Source organism: Myxine glutinosa, chromosome 2, assembly GCF_964187855.1.
Source record: "Myxine glutinosa chromosome 2, kmMyxGlut1.1, whole genome shotgun sequence".
NCBI classification, from domain to species: domain Eukaryota; kingdom Metazoa; phylum Chordata; class Myxini; order Myxiniformes; family Myxinidae; genus Myxine; species Myxine glutinosa.
This window is the reverse complement of record NC_136262.1, coordinates 215,991,753-216,012,748: the sequence shown is the minus strand read 5'-3', so window position 1 is coordinate 216,012,748 and position 20,996 is coordinate 215,991,753. Positions and strand designations below refer to the sequence as shown.

Here is a 20,996-nt window from a genome sequence, read left to right as displayed (position 1 = left end):
AAATCTGGACAAAAAAAAAAACAGGATTCTCAATCCCCTTGTATGGGATTATGCAACTCGAAGCAGGTATCGTCCTCCCAAGAAGAAAGTCGGTATGGTTTCTGCCTACTCCCCTCCTTTTTTCATTCTAAAATGCCCATCTGTACCTGTGGCATGAAATGCTTTGAATGATCGAATGACCAATTCATAATACATTTCCCTGCACAATATAAAGACTAAAGCGAAGTCGATGGTGCGGGATTGCAAATCCTCATGTTTCCCACCGAAAGCAAAGTTCATAGATGGCAAAAATTACGCCAGGAATGATCCAATATCAAATTTTGAGTCCCCACACCCCCTCCATTTTTACCCCTGTGACCATAAACACCCACCCCCTAGGGCATGAACTGGAGGTCAAATCCCAAAAAATCATTGTCAAAGGGAGGCACAAAGCACCCCTCCCTTTGTATAAGGGATCGTTTCTCTGTATGCAGCTTTAACATGGGGTCTGAAAATACGTCTCTCGGCTTCTACTGGACAAAATCGGCTGAAAATTTCAGACGTAATGCTTTGTACATCGAGGTAATATGTTCCAAATTTCAGCAACGTCTGTTTAGAAAAACCCTCGAAATCACATTGGTGTCTGTCTGTCCATCCGCCCAAAATGTGTTGGCGCTCATATCTCAAGGACTATACATTGAAACTAGCTGAAACTTGGAATATACATCGGCCAATAGGTCTAGTTTTACGTGCTCCTTGTCAAACCCCGGTCACGGTGTACCTCCGAGCCTCGAGAGGAGTCACGGCAGAAAGATGTGTTATTCTGTGTGTCAAAGATCAATGGTGAAACCACACCAATTGTTACCAACAAACAAGTATTGTATTAAGGTCACACAAGAATAACAGTACAATAACAATATTAATCAATTGTACAACCAATATATCATTCCTATGATGGTACCATCAGTTTCGTACAATATAACCCACTGTGCTCCAAGTGAGCGAAAATAACATTCCCAATGTCTCTGTCCCAGCTTCAAACCAAAGTTGATCCACGCTCCAGGGATCGTCAGAAAGATGTTATATCGAGACCAGAATCCCGTTCGGTTGACAGTCACACTGCCAAAGATGGGCAAAGATGTCCTCATGAGGCGACTGGGAAAATCACACCTTCGGGTATGGATGTTCAACGGCTCCCCACACAGCGAACCGCAAATTCCCACTCGAAATCTACGTTACACATGCAAACCAAGCTAACGGCTGGATGCTTTGAAATGGTTGGAGCGAGGTGAAAAACCTGGAGCGATGCGAAATCAGGAAATCCACATTACACACACACACCAGGTTAATGGCTGGATGCGTTGAAATGGTTGGAGCAAGGTGCTTCCGGTTCCTCGGGCGAGTGAAGCGTACTTCGAGCTCTCCACGGCATCGAAGTTTAAGTGTTTTCCCATTCTTGTCTTTGTCAAATTTCCACTGGTTATTTTGCTGTGTACGTGTTATTGTGTGTTTCTGGTTGGTATTGGTTTGTAATTCGTACAAACTTGTGTGTAGTTAATCGTTTTCTGGGTCGTACCTTGTGCGCAGCCTGGTAACTAGGGGCTTCCCTCCCCCCGTCGGTGTTTTGTCGATTTGGGTTCTTTCCTTCACTGTATTGCTTGTTTCTTTTATTTTATTTTCTCCCCCTCACCTCACATCCCCAGACAAAGAATTCTATATTGATTCTTTCTCTCCTCCCGGACACGTTTGTTCGCTCTCCTCCTCGTCTCGACTTGTGCCCCGCCCCCTGTATCTCGTTTTTCTTCCGCCTCTGCTCCTTCTTTCTCAAATCCACGTTCTCGCTTGGAGACTTTTCCCAGATTGTTTTTCATGGTTTTCATGGTTCTGTTTGGATATTGTTGGAATATGTTTAAACCGCAGCCGTGATGCTGATGCCCCCCCCCCCCCGAATTTCCATGTTTTAAACGTTTCCCAGTGTGTACCCTGGTCAGAATAGGTACACCGTATCCCTGCGTGTCGTAAGAGACGACTAAGAGGGTTGGCGTCAGGAAGGGCATCCGGCCATAAAAACATTGCCTCAAAAAGAGAACCATGACAATTACAACTACATATGGGCAGGGTGCAGCCCGAAGTGGAGATCGGTTTCTGAGGTTGGGACATGGAATGTAGGGACAATGACAGGGAGATCAGGAGAAGTGGTGGAAGTATTGGTCAGAAGAAGAGTGGACATATGTTGTGTGCAAGAGACGAGATGGAAGGGAAGTGGTGTGAGAATGGTGAAGGGTAGGCAGGGACAGAAATACAAGTTTGTGTGGCAAGGGTGCCCGGAGGGCGTGAATAGTGTTGGTGTCCTGTTTTCTGAGGAGTTTGTAGACAGTGTGGTGAGTGTGACTAGAGTGAGTGATAGGTTGATGATGGTGAAAATGATGATTGGAAAGCTCTTGGTGGACGTCATCTCGGGATATGCTCCGCAGGTTGGTCGAAGCAGTGAAGAGAAGGACAAGTTCTGGTGTGCGATAGAGAAGCTGATGGAAAACGTGAAAGATGAGGAAGTTGTTGTGGTGGGAGGAGACCTGAATGGACATGTGGGAAGGAGTATGGATGGTTTTGAGGGGGTTCATGGGGGTTACGGATATGGTGTGAGAAATGGAGAATGTGAAAGGATTTTGGGGTTGCTGATGGAGCTGATTTGTTGATTTGTAATACTCAGTTCCAGAAAGAGGATAATAAGCTTGTTACATACACGTCAGGTGGGTCGACGACAACCGTTGACTACCTGATGGTGCGTAGGCGAGATAGGGGGCACCTCCGGGACACAAAGGTGATTCCCGGGGGAGGAGGCTGTTTCACAGCACCACTTGGTTGTCTGCGACATAAGGGTGAAAGGTGCGAGGAGAGCTCGGCGGGTGAAGTACCAACCAATAATGAAGGTGTGGAGGTTGAAAGAGGTGACAGTAAGGGAGGCATTAAAAGAGAGGCTGAGTAGGGTAGAGGATGATGTGGTTGAGCTTGAAAGTAGTTGGTTGTCAATGAAAGCGAGGCTGTTGGGAGCCGTTGGTGAGGTATGTGGATGGACAAAAGGACCACCGAGGCACTCGGAAACATGGTGGTGGGATGATGAAGTTGGAAAGAGGATTGACGAGAAGAGGAAGAAGTTCAAGGAGTGGCAGAAGGCAAAGGGTACGGGGGCAGAAACAGCAGAGCATGAAAGTTATAAGGCAGCCAGGAAGGCTGCAAAGAAAGAGGTAGCAAAGGCGCAGGAGGCATGTAGGAAAATGTTCGGAGAACGCTTGGATTCGGAAGGGGGTCAGAAAGCAGTATTCAGGATTGCAAAGCACATAGTCCTTGAGCCAACCGGCCATATTTTGAAGTGAATGCTCCGGCGGGGGGAGTAATTCTCATTATGATTTTCCATTAGACCAATGTCTCAAGTGTCAGAAAAGGTGTGATGGACATCTGAGAACGGTAGCTTAGTGCCCGGATGGACGCCATCTTTGAAACCACCCAGCTCGAAAATGCCCATTTGGTGGGGTACATTGTTGCACGTGTATCTGGACTTCTATACTAGCTATCGATGTGCGGTTGACGACTAAATATACGTCCGATGTGTACCGTCTAAATAAAAAATAATATGAAGCATTTTGTTTTAGATTAATTATTATAAAAATCAATTATCGAAAAAAAATCATATATTTTTCAATATTTTATTATTAGACTTGTACTTTTTTTAGTGAAACAACACTGGTATGATTTTCCAAATTATGCATTGTGCTACACCGTTTATCTGTCTATAAAAATAACTCAAAAACTAAAACATATCATCCACCACGAGTGTACACAAAAAATATATGAAAAGGCATGCACTTTCCACAAACCGAAACTATGTCAGTTGGAATTTCCCGCCGATAATCAACCCACAGAACCCAGTGCCGAAAGTGACGTCAGTCTATTCTATATCTATATTCTATATTCTATATCTCAGTCTGAGATTTGTTGCGGTGACCTGATTAATTTCTGAGGGGGGGGGGGGGGGGGGGGTGGGTGGCTTAAGAACTAAAAGTGAACATGTTAGATGGCGCCACATACAACTCTATTATAGAGTTGTATTGTGGTGCCATCTAACATGTTCACTGACTTGGATGAGTATGTCTATGTAAGCTGGCGAGCTTTTCGGATATCGGAGTAATCTAACGTCAGTCTTTTTGTTCTTTCAGCTGAGATGGCCGGTGTCGAGGCGAAACGGGCGAAGATTGAACCTGAGTCCGGAACGTGCATCCTGTGCAGCAAGAAGTCGCCACTCTCTGAACTAAGCAAGGCAGCGGGCAACAGTTCTTGGAAGACATTGTGTGACGCAGCCGCAGTTAGAAACTTTTATCCAATTCTAAAGCTAGTCCAAGAAGGCGCAGTTGAACTTCCTAATATTCCAATATTATACCATAGAGCTTGTAGATCAGACTTCACTCACAAAAACCACCTAGCTACTTTGACCAATGCAGCTAGAAGTTCTTCAGTTGATACTGGCGATGCGGTGCGACGGCGATCATCACGGGAAGAGACAGGATCAACTTCAACGGTCTACGATGATAAATGCATTTTTTGCCAGCGTGCTTCAAAATTCATAAAAGGCAGTCGTACCCGTGAAACAGTTGTCTTGGCTGTTGAACTTCGAGCAGATAAGACAATAAGAGATGCTGCGACAGCTCGCAATGATGAGAGAGTTTTGGCATTGACTACACGAGATATGGTTGCAGCTGAGGCTCGCTACCACTTCTCCTGCTATAGAAACTACACACGGCCCCAAAAACCTCAAGTAGAAACTGACATTGAAGATAATATCGAGAAAAAAGAAATGATACGATGTATATTCAATTTCATTCGCACTGACTTGTTCTTGAACCCGAGGATTGTTCCAATAGTTGATGTTGCAACAGATATCCTGTCTTCAGATACATTTTCAGTTGATGTTCGTGACTCCATCAAGAAGAATCTGCAGCGCACATTACAAAGAGAGTTTGGAGAATCGCTCATCTTCTTCAATGTGAAACACCGTGTATACTTGATGCCCGATAATCTGACAAAGCGAGAGATTGCTGCAGAGTGCGTAAACCTGAAAGCAGAAGTGAAAGCATTTGAACGAACGGACGGTGAAAGTAACATTGTGCGTGCAGCTACTTCTGTTGATCAGACAACAGAAGAAACAGTAAACAAAGATACGCAAACAGCTGGAGGAACACGAGGTTTTAGTCTTCGACAAGGGGCTGTGTCACGATACTATCTAACTGCAGAAAATCGGGCTACTGCACTGAGGCAACTACGAGAAACTATCCTTGTGAATGGCAGCGACACATCTCACGCCAAGCACCCTGACTTGTCTACTTCTCGCATCAAACGTGATGAGTCTGGCGTCACAGCTATCTGTGATCTACTGGAAAATGACTGGACCAATCCATTCGCCGATGATCCGTCATGTCTTCTCAGTATATCTACCGGAGCGGCTGCGAGGGAGGACGTTTCTAATGACCTACTCAACACCCTGCAAAAGGGGGAAGCGGCGTATCAAAGCTTCCAGAAACGTCTTGAAGAGGGAACAGGCTTTCATGACACATTGAACAAGCTAAACTTGAAGACCTTTGGTAAGATCAAGCAGAAAGTTGTGAAGGGCACAAACAAGGAGATCATCCTGAGAGCTGACAGACAACTGTTTGCCACCATGATACTCATCGCCAAGACAAGGAACCTCGACATGCAACTTGTCCTTTGTCACCCACTAGGGCCGTTACCATGGTCTTTGGCAAACGTTGATGGGTCAATGAAAAAAACGAACAAAGCTGCACTTGCGAAACACATGGAAGGTCTTGTGGAACCAGCCGAGAACGTTGACAAGCGAAGTGCAACAATAATTGATGCGATGGCTCTCATACAAAAGATGCATGGCGAGAACGACACGTTCGAAGAACTATCTGACCGCATCCTTGCTGCAGCGCTTCACGCTGGTCAAAGCAGTGAGCGCATCGATGTTGTCTTTGACACATACACAGAAGAATCCATCAAAGCAGCTGAGCGTGTGAACCGCGGTTCAAATGAAGGCATCAGTTTCAGCGAGATCAGACCCGCACACAAAATCATGAACTGGCGGCGTCTCCTTGCTTGCAGCCAGACAAAGGAGAAACTGGTTGTGTTTCTGGCGGAGTCGTGGAAACATGAAACAAATCGCGAAAAGCTAGGCAACAGAACACTGTATGTCACCTGTGGTGAAAAATGTCTGGTACTGACCCGCGATAGGTGGAAGTTGGTGCAAGCACTCGAATGTAGCCACGAGGAAGCAGACACGCGAATGTTTCTCCACGCAAAGCACGCCGCTACCCACTACAAGACGATCATCTTAGTGGCAGATGACACCGACGTTCTGATCATCAGTCTTCATCTCAGCAGAACCATCGATAGTCAGCTCTTCATCAGACGAGGAACAAAGGTTCGAGTCAGAATGATCGACGTTGGAAAGTTGGCTGCGGTATTGGGGTCTGGAGTTTGCAGTGCATTGCCAGGGCTTCATGCATGGAGCGGGTGTGACACTGTGAGTGCTCTGGCTAGCCAAGGAAAGATAAAGGCTTTGAAGCTTGTGCAAGCGAATGAGCTGTATCTTCAAGCATTCACAGATCTGGGATCTTCGTGGAATGTACCAACAGACGTCTTCAATAGCATTCAGGCCTTCACGTGTCAGCTGTACGCCAAGAACACGAAGATCGTCGGTGTTAATTCGCTCCGTTATCACATGTTCTGTGCAAAGAAGGGCCAGATCGAATCTGGACAATTGCCGCCTTGTGAAGACTCCTTGATGCAGCATACGCTTAGGGCCAACTATCAGGCGGCTATCTGGCGACGCAGCCTTGAAAACCTACCAGACGTCCCAACACCATCAGCAGGACATGGTTGGGAACTCGATGATGGCGGTTCGCTCACAATCCGATGGATGGCGGGTCTACCAGCTCCAGATGTCGTCTTGAATCTCATCTCATGCACATGCAGAAGGACGTGTCGACCGTCAGATTGCTCCTGCATACTGAATGGGTTGAAGTGCACTGTTGTGTGTAAGCTGCAGGGATGCTCCAACATGGTGCAGGATGATGCTATCGTGGCTCAGGATGCCAATGACTCTGATGGCGACTCTGATGATTAACTTTGTGTGCACTGTATATTGTATAGCATATGTTGTTCTCTATTATAATGCAGGCCAAATTGCCTGAAAATCTTTATAGACAGATAAACGGTTTAGCAAAATGTATAATTTGGAAGATCATACCGGTGTTATTTGACTAAAACATGACATGTTCAATGATACCTCCGCTTGCTTATTAGGAATATACATCGTATGGTGTTAAAATCAGCTCCATACGTCTTTCCAAACTCTAGTAATGAATAATTAATATAATTGGCGGCCATTTTGAAATCCAAGATGGCCACCAAAGTGCAGATTTCCTATGTAACAATTTCCGCCTGCTTATTAGATATCGTATGGTGTTAAAATCCTCTCCGTACGACATTCCTAACTTGCGTTATCGTCAGAATAGATAATGCCAGCGGCGGCCTAAGTCATTTTATGCCTCTTTACATTTATTTGTTGTAAACTCGTGGTGGATGATATGTTTTAGTTTTTGAGTTATTTTTATAGACAGATAAACGGTGTAGCACAATGCATAATTTGGAAAATCATACCAGTGTTGTTTCACTAAAAAAAGTACAAGTCTAATAATAAAATATTGAAAAATATATGATTTTTTTTCGATAATTGATTTTTATAATAATTAATCTAAAACAAAATGCTTCATATTATTTTTTATTTAGACGGTACACATCGGACGTATATTTAGTCGTCAACCGCACATCGATAGCTAGTATAGAAGTCCAGATACACGTGCAACAATGTACCCCACCAAATGGGCATTTTCGAGCTGGGTGGTTTCAAAGATGGCGTCCATCCGGGCACTAAGCTACCGTTCTCAGATGTCCATCACACCTTTTCTGACACTTGAGACATTGGTCTAATGGAAAATCATAATGAGAATTACTCCCCCCGCCGGAGCATTACTTTTGGTCTGGCTCAAGGACTAACATAGCGAAAGAGAGGTGTGATGTGATGTGGGTGAGTTGCTTGAAGGATGAAGTGGGACAAATCGTTGTCGACCCAGATGGAATTAAAGGAAGATGCTAAAGATATATGGAAATGCTGTTGAATACAGAGAATGAATGGGATGGCAACATAGAGAGTAACCCAATTTTAGGACCGGCAGAGACGATAACTGAGAAGGAAGTTGAGGAAGCGATAAAAGCAATGAAGAGTGGAAAAGCGGGAGGGCCGACGGGAGTTGTGGGAGATATGTTGAAGGCAGCAGGAAGTTGGGGTGTGAAGAGAATGACAGAGATCTGTAATCTGGTGGTGAAAGGCCGCATTCCAGTGGACTGGGAACTGAGTACCCTCGTCCCTCTATACAAGGGGAAAGGTGACCCTCTGGAGTGTGGCTCGTACCGAGCGATAAAGTTGTTGGAGCATGGAATGAAGGTATTGGAAAGGGTGTTGGAGAGGAGGATAAGGAAAAAAGTGAAGATCGACGAAATGCAGTTTGGATTTATGCCAGGAAGAGGAACGACAGAAGCGCTTTTCATTGTGAGGCAGTTGCAGGAGAAGTACATGGAGAAGAGGAAGAAGTTGTTTTTTGGGTTTGTTGATCTGGAGAAAGCATTCGATAGGGTTCCACGCAAAGTATTGACATGGGCATTGAGGAAGTTAGGAGTGGAGGAATGGTTGATCAGAGTAGTGATGGCAATGTACAAAAGAGCGCGCACAGCTGTAAGGACGAAGGATGGGAACAGTGGTGAGTTTGAGGTGAAGGTGGGAGTGCATCAGGGGTCGGTACTAAGTCCACTACTATTTGTAGCTGTGATGGAGGTGCTGGCTCAGAACGTAAAGGAGGGTTTACCGTGGGAGTTGTTGTATGCAGATGATCTGGTGTTGATTGCGGAAAGTATGGATGGACTGAAGGAAAAGATGAACAAGTGGAAGGAATGTATGGAGACAAAAGGTCTGAAGGTGAATATCGGAAAGACGAAGGTGATGGCAAGTGGTAAAGCATGTGGTGAGGTGGAAAGAACTGGGAAGTGGCCGTGTGCTGTGTGCAGGAAGGGTGTCGGAGTGAACTCCATTCAATGTACAATGTGCGCTGAGTGGGTTCATCAAAAATGTAGTGGTCTGAGAGGGTCATTTACCAGTGTGGCAGCTACATTCAAATGTAAGGTGTGCACAGAGGGAGCTGCAGATGGGGGAAATGTTGAGTTGGATCTTGGAGACGGCGTGAAGCTGGAAGGTGTGAAAACATTTTGCTACCTCGGAGACATGCTGAATGGAGAAGGTGGATCAGACTCGGCAACGGTTGCTCGAGTGAGATGTGCATGGAAGAAGTTTCGGGAACTGAGTGGCGTGCTGATGAGGAGGAGAGTGTCGCTGAAGCTGAAGAGAAAGGTGTTTGCTGCATGTGTGAGAAGTGTTATGATTTATGGGAGCGAGACATGGGTAATGAACGTAGAGCAGCAACGAAGGCTGGAAAGGGTGGAAATGCGAATGGTTCGATGGATGTGCGGAGTATCGTTGAGAGAGAGGAAGACAAATGATGAATTGCGGAAGATGATGGGAATATTGCCTGTGATTGATGCTGTGAAGAGGAACAGGTTGAGATGGTTTGGTCATGTGTTGAGGAAGGATGAAAGTGACTGGTTGAGAAGAGTGATGGAAATTAATGAAGAAGGAAGTAGAGGACGGGGAAGACCGAGAAAGACTTGGCTAAAGATGGTGGAAGAAGAAATGCCGGCAAGGGGGTTAACAAGGAGAGATGCAGAAAATAGGGCAAAATGGAGAAGATTGTCATGGGGACCGCAAGGCTAACCCCCGCTCTAGCAGGGAAAATGGCCTTAAAATGCATGTTGAGGTGAAAAACCTGGAGCGATGCGAAATCGGTCGCGAGGCAAAATGGCCAACGGTCCATTCGAGACGTAACGGCACTCCAATGATTCTCTTCGGAATCAACCGCAACACCTGTCACGCATGTTTATCTGTCACAGCGATAACAACTCTTTCATAGGAATCCCTTTCCCAGGAAACTCCAAAGTTCGCTCGTGTTACGTGCTCCTCCCCAAACCCCTGGTCACGGTGTACCTCCGAGCCCTGAGAGGAGTCACGGCAGAAAAATGTGTTATTCTGTATGTCAAAGATCAATGGTGAGGCCATACTAATTGTTACCAACAAACAAATATTGTATTAAGATCACACAAGAATAACAGTACAACAACAATAGTAATCAATTGTACAACCAATATATATTTCCTATGATAGTACCATCAGGTTCGTACAATATAACTCACTGTGCTCCAAGTGAGCGAAAAGAAGAACATTCCCCAATGTCTCTATTCCGGCATCAAGCCCAAGTCGATCCGCTCCAGCGATCGTCAGAACGATGTCCAATCGAGACCAGAATCCCGTTCGGATGACAGTCACAGTCACGCGGCCAAAGCTGCGCAACGGTGCCCTGAAGGCGACGGGGAAATCCAAAGGCGCCCTCCAGGCAACTGGGAAATCACACCCTCGGGTATGGACGTTTCACTGCTCCAAACCGGCGAAACAGCAGATTTACCTTCAAAATCCACATGACACACACACACACCAGATAAATGTCTGGATGCGGTGAAAATGGTTGAAGCCAAGCGAAAAACCTTGCGCGATGCGCAAAGCACGCAAGTAAGGTTGGCCAACGGCCCGTTCTCGAGCCGTAACGGCACGACGATGATTCTCCTCGGAATCAACCGCCAAAACCTGACACACAGGTTGATCTGTCACAGCGATAACAACTCTGTCGCAAGAATCCCTTTCCCGGGAAACCCGAAGTTCGCGAGTGACCTCCGTTCGTCAACGTTTGCTCCAGACCTCGAAGCAGCTCGGCTTCTTCCCCGACTCACTCGCTCCGCCTTCCTCTCCTCCTCTTGCTCTTCGTCGTCGTCCGGTTCCGGTTTCATTTAAAACATTGACTTTTTACCTTTTGAAAATAGTAACCTCGATCTCCCTTAAACCACAACAATAATAGTACCAAAAAAAAATAAAAAATATATTTACAGTGAATGAAAACCACAACAGCGGAAGTGACGAATCCGTAACACTTCCCCCCCTCAAGAAAGAAAGTTTGAACATAGTGAAAACTTTCTTTGCAGGCAAAAACTCTTTTAACAAACAAAAGTAAAACTCACACCCAAATCATCAATTCCCGTGAGCAACGATAATTAATATTTCCCAAAATAAAGCAACAAATCTTCCAAACAACCTACAGAAATTTCCAAAGTTAGTTCACTCTGGACAAAGCATCAGCAACGACATTGTCCCTGCCCTTTCCGTGCTCAATTTCCAAGTTGAACTCCTGCAAAGCCAAACTCCATCTCATCAACCTCTGGTTTTTATTTTTCATTTTTTGAATGAAGGTTAAGGGGTTGTGATCAGTAAACCAAAGCAAAGCAAATCTATAGCACTTTTTGAAGGAGGCCGAGCTGAGAGCCAGGTTTCATGGTGGTTGGGTGGTGAGGCCTGGAAGTATTCACTGCATGGACGCATTTAAGAACGTGGAGTTCACGGGTTAATCCATGTAGGAATCTTGGCTCGGCTGCTCCTGAGCACTCAGTGCTTCCAACTCTTCTCTTGATCATAAAAATCATAATCACGGTTGTAGAGTCGGGTGCTGTAGTCACGTGAGTAGCGGTCCCCATCTCGGCTACCACCGTAATAGTCATCCCGTCGAGAGTTGCCAAAACTGCGCTGCTGCTGCTGGGAGCCTCCGTAGTAATCACGACTGCGGCCACCACCAAAACGACTACTCCCACCCCGGGAGCCATAGCCACCCCTGAAACTACCTCCACGTTTTCCTCCTCTGTAGCCCCCGCGTCTGTAGCCAACGACGAAGTTGCCTTCTCTACTGTTATGGTCCGACCATCCAAATCCTTGCCATTCAAATCCTTTTCTGCATCTTTGGCGTCCTTTGTGTTTTCAAACGTGACAAACCCAAACCCTCTCGACTTTTGCGTCTCCCTGTCTTTTATCAGCAGCACTTCCAAGAGTGGTCCATATTTGCCAAAGATACAGTGCAGAACATCTTCACTTGTGTCAAAGTTCAGTCCACCTACAAAGAGCTTGCCAACATTGCCTCCATCCATGACTTGTGTGTGCTGACACTTAGTGTCAGGGTACTCGACAAGAAGTGCCTGTGCAAAGCGTGACGTCAGTACCTTCTCTTTCTCTTCAGAGCGCTTCCTACCCACAGCACGAATCGCGGCACAGGATGGAAAGATACCCGGAATCTCCTGCTCTAACTGTGCGGTGTTATTTTCCATACTAGGCTTTTCAACAAACATCGGATTACCAGAAACTTGACCACCGGCCAAATCATTTCCGATAACAAAAGAGATTCCCTCTACAGGAAGAGTGGCTTGTAAACCTACGGTGACCGGTCCTGACACCAAATCAGACTTCAAATGGATAACATGAAGTGGAGCTTTAACATAGCCACCAACCCCCTGTAAAAGAACACTAACACCAGTTTCCGTCTTCTCTGACAATGGCAAAATGCCTTCAAGCATCAAAGATTGATGTGCTCCTGTGTCCCTCAATACCCTAACAGGTCTCTGGTTCATTAAGTCTCCATCCAGTGACACAAACCCCTCTGAAATAAAAGGTTTGTAACCCTCTTGAACAAGGTCGTTCTGTGATGCCGTAACTTTGGCATGGGAACCTTCACAAGGCACTGTCCTCCAAGGACGATTTCTCGCATTTGCCAATGCATTCGGAGTTGTACTAGTCTGACTCCACTCCTGATTTTTCCTTTTCAGGGCGTAAAATTGGGACATCAAATGCCCAGGTTTCTTGCAAAAAGCGCAAGCGGCCCGGAGGAAAAACTCATGGTCTGCCTTGGGCCCCCCGGAAGATAAGTCTGTCTTGGAACTGTAGTCTTCTGATCCCTAAAAGTCGCGGTATGTGATTTGTCCTCATAGTCATCTCTAGGCCGCCTCCATGAATATTTGTTCTCCGAACCTGATTTACCATAACTCCCGTGGCTAACTCTAGGCGGGAAGTTAGGTTTGTGGAACCCCATCCTGTGTGTCAAGGCATAGTCATCTGCCACGGTTGCTGCCTCATACAACTCTGGTACTTTCTTTTCATCCAGATGTACTTTAATGTCCGCGTGGACACACTGTTTGAATTCCTCTACCAAGATCAATTGTCGCAACAGTTTGAAGTCTTTCCCAATCCCCTTCGAGTCACACCACCGATCAAACATGGTTTCCTTTATTCTGGCAAAGTCCACATGGGTCTCACTCTCCCTCTTCCTGGCATTCCTGAATTTTTGCCGGTAAGCTTCAGGGACCAATTCATAGGCTTTGATAATGGTTTTCTTCACTATCTCATAATCTGCACATTCGTCAATCAGTAAAGCCGAATAGATATCTTGAGCTTTACCCACAAAACACTTTGTACTAACATAGCCCAGGACCCCACAGGCCATTTTAGCATTTGAGCCACTTTCTCAAAGTGTAAAAAAAACTTGGCTACCTCCTTTTCATTGAAGGGTGGAACCAGCCTCACATGCCTACCAACCTCCCAAGTGTTCTGACTAGTTGTCGAACTAGCCGGCATGGATACTACTTCTCTCCGTTCTCCCATTAATTCCAGCTCCTTGAGTTTAAGTTCCTTCTGTTACGTGGTCCCCTCGGTGAATACCTGGTCTCGGTGACCCCCGGACCGTGAGAGGAACTTCGCCAGAAAGCTGTATTATATATGCGCTTTCGCCACGCAATCCATATGAATTTCACCCAAGAGACAACTGATGTTCAAGGATATATTTCAATGGTAATGATACCATACAATTTCAATGACACAACCACGGAGATTTTCCCCGAGCAATCAACAATACACAACCATCAACAATTCCCAATCCACAATCCATTCCCTATGATTAAGATGGCCATCTTATATATGTGTGTCCCGGTGAGTACTCACGACCCCCTTTTGGTCTCGGTCCCGCACAATGTCTCTGGGCCCCTCCTGACCAAGATGATGGTCGGCGTCGCCGCACTCGGGCGGTTGAACGAACCCCGGGTGGACGTGTTTCCACCGGGCAGGTATCGTACCGCTACCAGGCACCCCGGCTGCAGCCCCTCGTGGCCACGCGAAGCGGGTACGGGAAAGCAAGCCAAACCCCACGCCGCTTGCAAGGCGTGTTAGGCCCCAACGGGCGACCCGTACGCGTCTTTTTTGACGGTGTCGCGAACGGCGCCAAACGCTGGGTCGGTGCACGGCCACACGACAGTTTGACGTCCACCGGGCAGGTATCCGTCCCGGTAACTCCTCTCGCCAGACAGGCTCGGGAACGCCGCTTTTCCACACGGCTCAATCAATCCCACCTTTCGTCGGAGCGGGGCGAGGAAAGAGAAGAATACTCGTCCCTTTTCTTCCTCGTGTCCCTTCCTCTTCCGTTTCCGGTCGCTTCCGTTTCCGGCCACTTTTCAGCAGGGCTCCTGACCCTCCAACCACAACAACCCTTAATCTACTAAACATGGATAAGCAAAGACCTGAATGGTAATTCACATACATTCACATAAATATGTAACACTTCTGATACTCCATGTCACGTTCCTTTAACTCCCTTTCGGCTCTCCTTTCCTCTGCTCTTTCCCCTGCTCTTCTTCCTTCTTCAGCTCTCCTTTCCTCTGTTCTTCTCTCCTCGAGTTCTCGTTCCTGTTCTACTCTTCTTTCCTCGAGTTCTCTTTCAGCTCTCCTTTCCTCTGCTCTTCTCTCCTCGAGTTCTCATTCCTGTTCTGCTCTTCTTTCCTCGAGTTCCCTTTCAGCTCTCCTTTCCTCTGCTCTTCTTTCCTCGGCTTTCCATTCCAACTCTTTTAACCTTGCCTCGCTCTGCAGTTGCATCTCCATTTTCCGGAGCTCCACATTTTCTTTTTCCTCAGGTAACCAATCCAAGGCTACCTCTTTCCATGTTCCTTGTCCCACCAGAGATTCTACCACCAATGTCTGCATCTCTGCTTTCTTCATATGAGCTCGGACCTCCAAGTTAAAATGTTTGGCCAATATCAAGAGTTCCGATCTTTTTAACGCTTGGAACTGCCTCATTAGGGGACGCCGCAAACTTTTCTGCGTCAAACACCATGGTGACTATTAGTTAGCACCTGTTAACATTCACACAAAAATTTTCCAATCTTTTTGAAAAATTTGGGAATGTTAGAAAAATTCCAAATTTGGGAATTTTATGGAATTCTATCCCGGATGAGTGTTAGGGAATTTTATCCCGGACGAGATTTTTGTCAGCAAAGACGAGCCCCCAATTTCAATTTGGGCCAATTCCCGGACGAGCCCCCAATTTCAACTTGGGCCAATCCCGGACGGGCCCCCAATTTCTGTTACGTGCTCCTCCCCAAACCCCCTGGTCACGGTGTACCTCCGAGCCCTGAGAGGAGCCACGGCAGAAAAATGTGTTATTCTGTATGTCAAAGATCAATGGTGAAGCCACACCAATTGTTACCAACAAACAAATATTGTATTAAGATCACACAAGAATAACAGTACAACAACAATAGTAATCAATTGTACAACCAATATATATTTCCTGTGATGGTACCATCAGGTTCGTACAATATAACTCACTGTGCTCCAAGTGAGCGAAAAGAAGAACATTCCCCAATGTCTCTATTTAGTAAGGGAAACATATGAAAATCTGTTAACTAAATTGTTACCAAAAAATTTCTTCACCAATATGTTTGTAAAGGTGTGTAATAACATGTGTTAAAATGTTGAAGGTCAACTCCCGTGGGAAACCCAGAAAAAAAGCTGTTGAATTCGGGTACCGAAAAATTATTTTCGAGAATTTTTATTTTTTTTAATCGGCCCTTAAGTAACTTATGAGGGGTCAAATAAGGGTTTTTCATGATTCTGAGTTGATTGTTAACATTTCTATTTCACCACAGACACTCCTTTGTGGAAAAATAATTTCTAAATATATCTCATTTTCTACTTTGCAGGACATGGAGTCTAGCAATATGGATGAAGACGTTACTCCACCTGTGCTCAATTGCTTCATCTGTGCACGCTCGGATACACCAGCTGAAAGGCTCATACAGGCAACTCCAAAGGGATACTCAACTTTATTGAAACAAGCAGAAACTGTCGAAAATGTTACTGTTGTGGAACGTATGAAGGAGGCTCAAAAGGAAGGAAAACTGAGGTACCACCAGAAGTGTAAAAATGATCTGTACAACAACTTTGTTGCAACCACCAAGAAGTCAGCTCAAGCATCAAAGGCAGAGAAAGAGTCATCAAAGTTGAAGAGAAGACGCACTACTTGTGAGTTCAGTTCATCAACTGGCTGCAGTTCCAGAAGATCACAGTCAGTTGACCTCCTGTATAAGGATGTATGCATTCTTTGCAACCAACCAGCCCAGCTCTACAAAAATAATCCAGCACAAGCTAGAAAGAAATACAGAGTGCCAGATAATTTGACTGCAGATACACTGAAGGCAAGCTTGCTGAAGACAGCACTGAGTCGCGGGGATGACTGGGGCACTGAAGTCACTGGACGCCTGGAAGGGATCAACGACTTGGTAGCAGAAGAAACACTGTACCATTTGCGATGCAAACTTATGTTTGCGAGAGGTGACAGTTTGTCCAAGACTGATGAGGAAGGAAAAAGGAAGAGAGGACAGAGGAGTATTGATGAGGAGCGAGAGGCAGTTTTTATTGAATTCTGCGAATGGTTAGACTCAGAATTAGAGCATGGGGTAATGAACATGGACCAAGTCCATGAAAAGCTGCAGGAGTTTGATCAGTCACCAGAGAAGAGCCTTTCTTATTCAAAGCATTGGCTAAAGATAAAACTTCTAGAGAAATACGAAGACACCTTGTATTTCACAACACAGGAAAGAAGGGCAGATGTACTCTGTCTCAAAGATGGCACCGACAATATTCTGCGAGCGCATCATGCTAATCTTGACCATGGAGATGAGAAGACTCAGATCATAAAGACGGCACTCAAGTTCATATCCAATGATATTGCCTTGATTGATTTAGGTCCAAAGTCATACCCCACCACACACAGTATGACTGACATCGATAGTCAGCTGACACTTGTTCCTGCAAGCCTTCAGATGTTCTTGAGACCGATTGTCAAGACAGACGAAAGAGTTGCCGTTTGGGGGCAGAATTTTATTAAGGCCTGTCGACCTCGGTCTGGAGTATTGCCACACCAAATGGGGCTTGCCATACAACTTGATCATAGATTTGGGTCAAAATGGATGCTCAACAAGTTCCACCGGCTGGGATACACTGAGTCTTACACGGAGACACAAAACTACAAATACTGCTTCCTTAATAGTAGGAGTGGAGATGATGTTCCAGATACTTCTGGCACTCTTGACACCATTGTGGAGGAAACCGATGAACAGATCAATGATGAGGTTGCGGTTGATGCTGCGCTTGAGGATCAATCAGTGATGACAGCCAAAGTGCCAGCCAGTGAAAGTGAATTGTCAAGTAATGATCAGGTGGTCTTTATGGAGGTTGGGGAAACAAACAATGCAGTCACTCAGTTTGTTGGAGACAATATAGATTTAAACATTGTCTCTATTCACGGAAACACTCCCTTTCACTCAATGGGTTGGATCGAAGTCACCTCTCCGGCACCACCTTTGTTCTCAAGGAAGGCAGCGGCAGGAGTGATCAAACCAGAGACTCTACCTCCAACAGAGGGTGCAGCTGCACAACATTCACTCCGTGCCTACCTGCAGACCCGGGACTGGATCCTTCTACAGAGCATGTCTCTGAACCCCAGTGACTATGGATGGACAATAGGTGTGCATGGGTATGAGCCAGTTCCAACACTGGACCCCACGGCTCCTGAGGAGCTATTGCAGTTCACGAGCTGTAATTGTCATGGAGATTGCAGCAACCGGCGATGCAGCTGCAAGAAGAATGGGGTCACGTGCATCTCGGCCTGTGGAGTCTGTTATGGCATTACATGCAGAAACTGCAGTCATGATGTTGTTGAGTCTGAAGAAGACATAGACAATGACTGTTGAAACTTCTGACATTGTGAATGAGAAATAACTCTTGAGTATTATATATGTATGTGAAATAAAAGCTACTTTGTGTGTAAATGTAAAAGTGAAAATATAAATGTTAACAATCAACTCAGAATCATGAAAAACCCTTATTTGACCCCTCATAAGTTACTTAAGGGCCGATTAAAAAAAATAAAAATTCTCGAAAATAATTTTTCGGTACCCGAATTCAACAGCTTTTTTTCTGGGTTTCCCACGGGAGTTGAACTTCAACATTTTAACACATGTTATTACACACCTTTATAAACATATTGGTGAAGAAATTTTTTGGTAACAATTTAGTTAACAGATTTGTGAAATATCTCATAAAATGCCCTTACTAATTCCGGCATCAAGCCCAAGTCGATCCGCTCCAGTGATCATCAGAACGATGTCCAATCGAGACCAGAATCCCGTTCGGATGACAGTCACAGTCACGTGGCCAAAGCTGCGCAAAGGTGCCCTCAAGGCGACGGGGAAATCCAAAGGCGCCCTCCAGGCGACTGGGAAATCACACCCTCAGGTATGGACGTTTCACGGCTCCAAACCGGCGAAACCGCAGATTTACCTTCAAAATTCACACGACACACACACACACACACACACACACACACACACACACACACACACACACACACACACACACACACACACACACACACACACACACACACACACACACACACACACACACACACACACACACACACACACACACACACACCAGATAAACGTCTGGATGCAGTGAAAATGGTTGAAGTGAAGCTAAAAACCTTGCGCGATGTGCAAAGCACGCGAGTCAAGATGGCCGACGGCCCGTTCTCGAGGCGTAACGGCACGACGATGATTCTCCTCGGAATCAACCGCCAAAACCTGACACACAGGTTGATCTGTCACAGCGATAACAACTCTGTCGCAAGAATCCCTTTCCCGGGAAACCCGAAATTCGCTAGTGACCTCCGTTCGTCAACATTTGCTCCAGACCCCGAAGCAGCTAGGCTTCTTCCCCGACTCACTCGCTCCGCCTTCCTCTCCTCCTCTTCCTCTTCGTCGTCGTCCGGTTCCGGTTTTATTTAAAACATTGACTTTTTACCTTTTGAAAATAGTAACCTCGATCTCCCTTATACGACAACAATAATAGTACATGGAATCAAAAATATTTACAGTGGATGAAAACCACAACGGAAGTGACGAATCCGTAACACTAGTGACCCCCGTTCGCCAGCGTTTGCTCCAGACCTCCAAGCAGCTCGGCTCCTTCTCTGACCTCACTTGCTCCACCTCCTTTTCCTCTTCCTCTTCGTCTGGTTCCCGATCCGGTTTCCGGTTTCTTTTTAAAACATTAACTTTTTTTTACCTTTTGAAAACAGTGATCTCTATTTCACTTAAACAATAACAATAATAGTACATGGAACCAAAAATGTTTACCGTGGATGAGAACCACAACAACGGAGGTGACGAATCCGTAACACTAGTTAGTGGCTTTCGAAACAAATTCCACCTAAGTGCTATAGTTTTTGCTTTAAAATTATATATATATATATATATATATATATATATATAAATATATATATACATAAATAAATATATAAAATATATATACATGCTTTATAACTCTTCAAAATGTTATTACCCAAATCCAATGTGCTGGATGAATGGCCTAATTAATAAGGCATCAGACTCCCAAGCTGGGGAATGTGGGTTCGAATCCTGTCTGGGTTGAATATTTTTTCCCCTTACTTTTTCCAAGTCTTTTATATCGTCTTGAATAAAGTCTTGTACGATGAACAAATGCATTTTCTTTGTATTTAAAATGTATCTTGAGAAAAATTCCAGGGGCATAGAAAAGGCCCCTTTATATGGGATATACCATGTGGCAAAAATGTTCCTTATTTTCTATTATTCAACATTTTCTATAAGCTATGGAATGTACCTTCTTTTCTCAACTTTGCCACATGGCGTATACCCTTATATAAAGGAGCCTCCTCTATGCCCCTGGCATTTTACCCAATAATACATTTAATGCATCTCCAAATGTTGATTGCATATACAAAGTTTCATTTAAAATGTTGAAAAATATTCCCGTAATTGCATTTTTTGGTATGGAACCTTTTGACCCCGCACCAGGGGAAGGACCAAAACTACATTACTCACACCTTATTGCCATGTGGTGATCATAACAACGAAGTTTAGTGAATTTCTGCCCAACCATTTCGGAGGAGAAAGCATGACGGACATACAAACAGACAGAGCCGATTACAATATCCATCCCCTGCCCCATTTTTTTTTTCTTCAAAACGCTTGGAGATAAAACAAGAATGCAAATCCTCAGAGGATGCAGCTCCTAACCGTACCTTTAAAATATGACGTGTAGATTTTACATTTTAAATAAATAGATAACTGACTAAATAGATGAATAAATGTAGGTACTGAATATGGTAGTCTATACAAATAATTTAAGATGGTATGTAGGTAATGGAGATGTTAGTGTATTTAAATAAGTAATTAAAGGTCGTATGTTTGTAGTGGAGATGGTAAAGTGTATATAAATAAATAATTGTTCCTAGAAGCATATACAATCAGACCCCGACATTCGCGGTCCCAACATTCATGGGTTCCACATATTCGGGTTGATAAAATGTCACCCACCCGCTGTGCACATAATTGTTCGAAAAGCATCTTCCACACCTCACACAAAGCTGCTGAACATGTGCATAAAGCATCCCCACCATGGATTGGACGTTCCCGACATTATTTTACGCGGCGTCACAGTTTTTCTGTTCTGCTCCTACATTCGTCGCCCTGAGCTTCGCATTTTCGCACGGGCATTTTCA

At 45.1% G+C, this 20,996-nt stretch overlaps 1 protein-coding gene across 6 annotated transcripts in view; it reads right to left on the bottom strand.

Moving 5' to 3' along the window:
- Nucleotides 1–20,996, bottom strand: part of LOC137420850 (sodium/hydrogen exchanger 1) — a 124,409-nt gene that overhangs the window by 14,124 nt on the left and 89,289 nt on the right. The window lies entirely within an intron of this gene.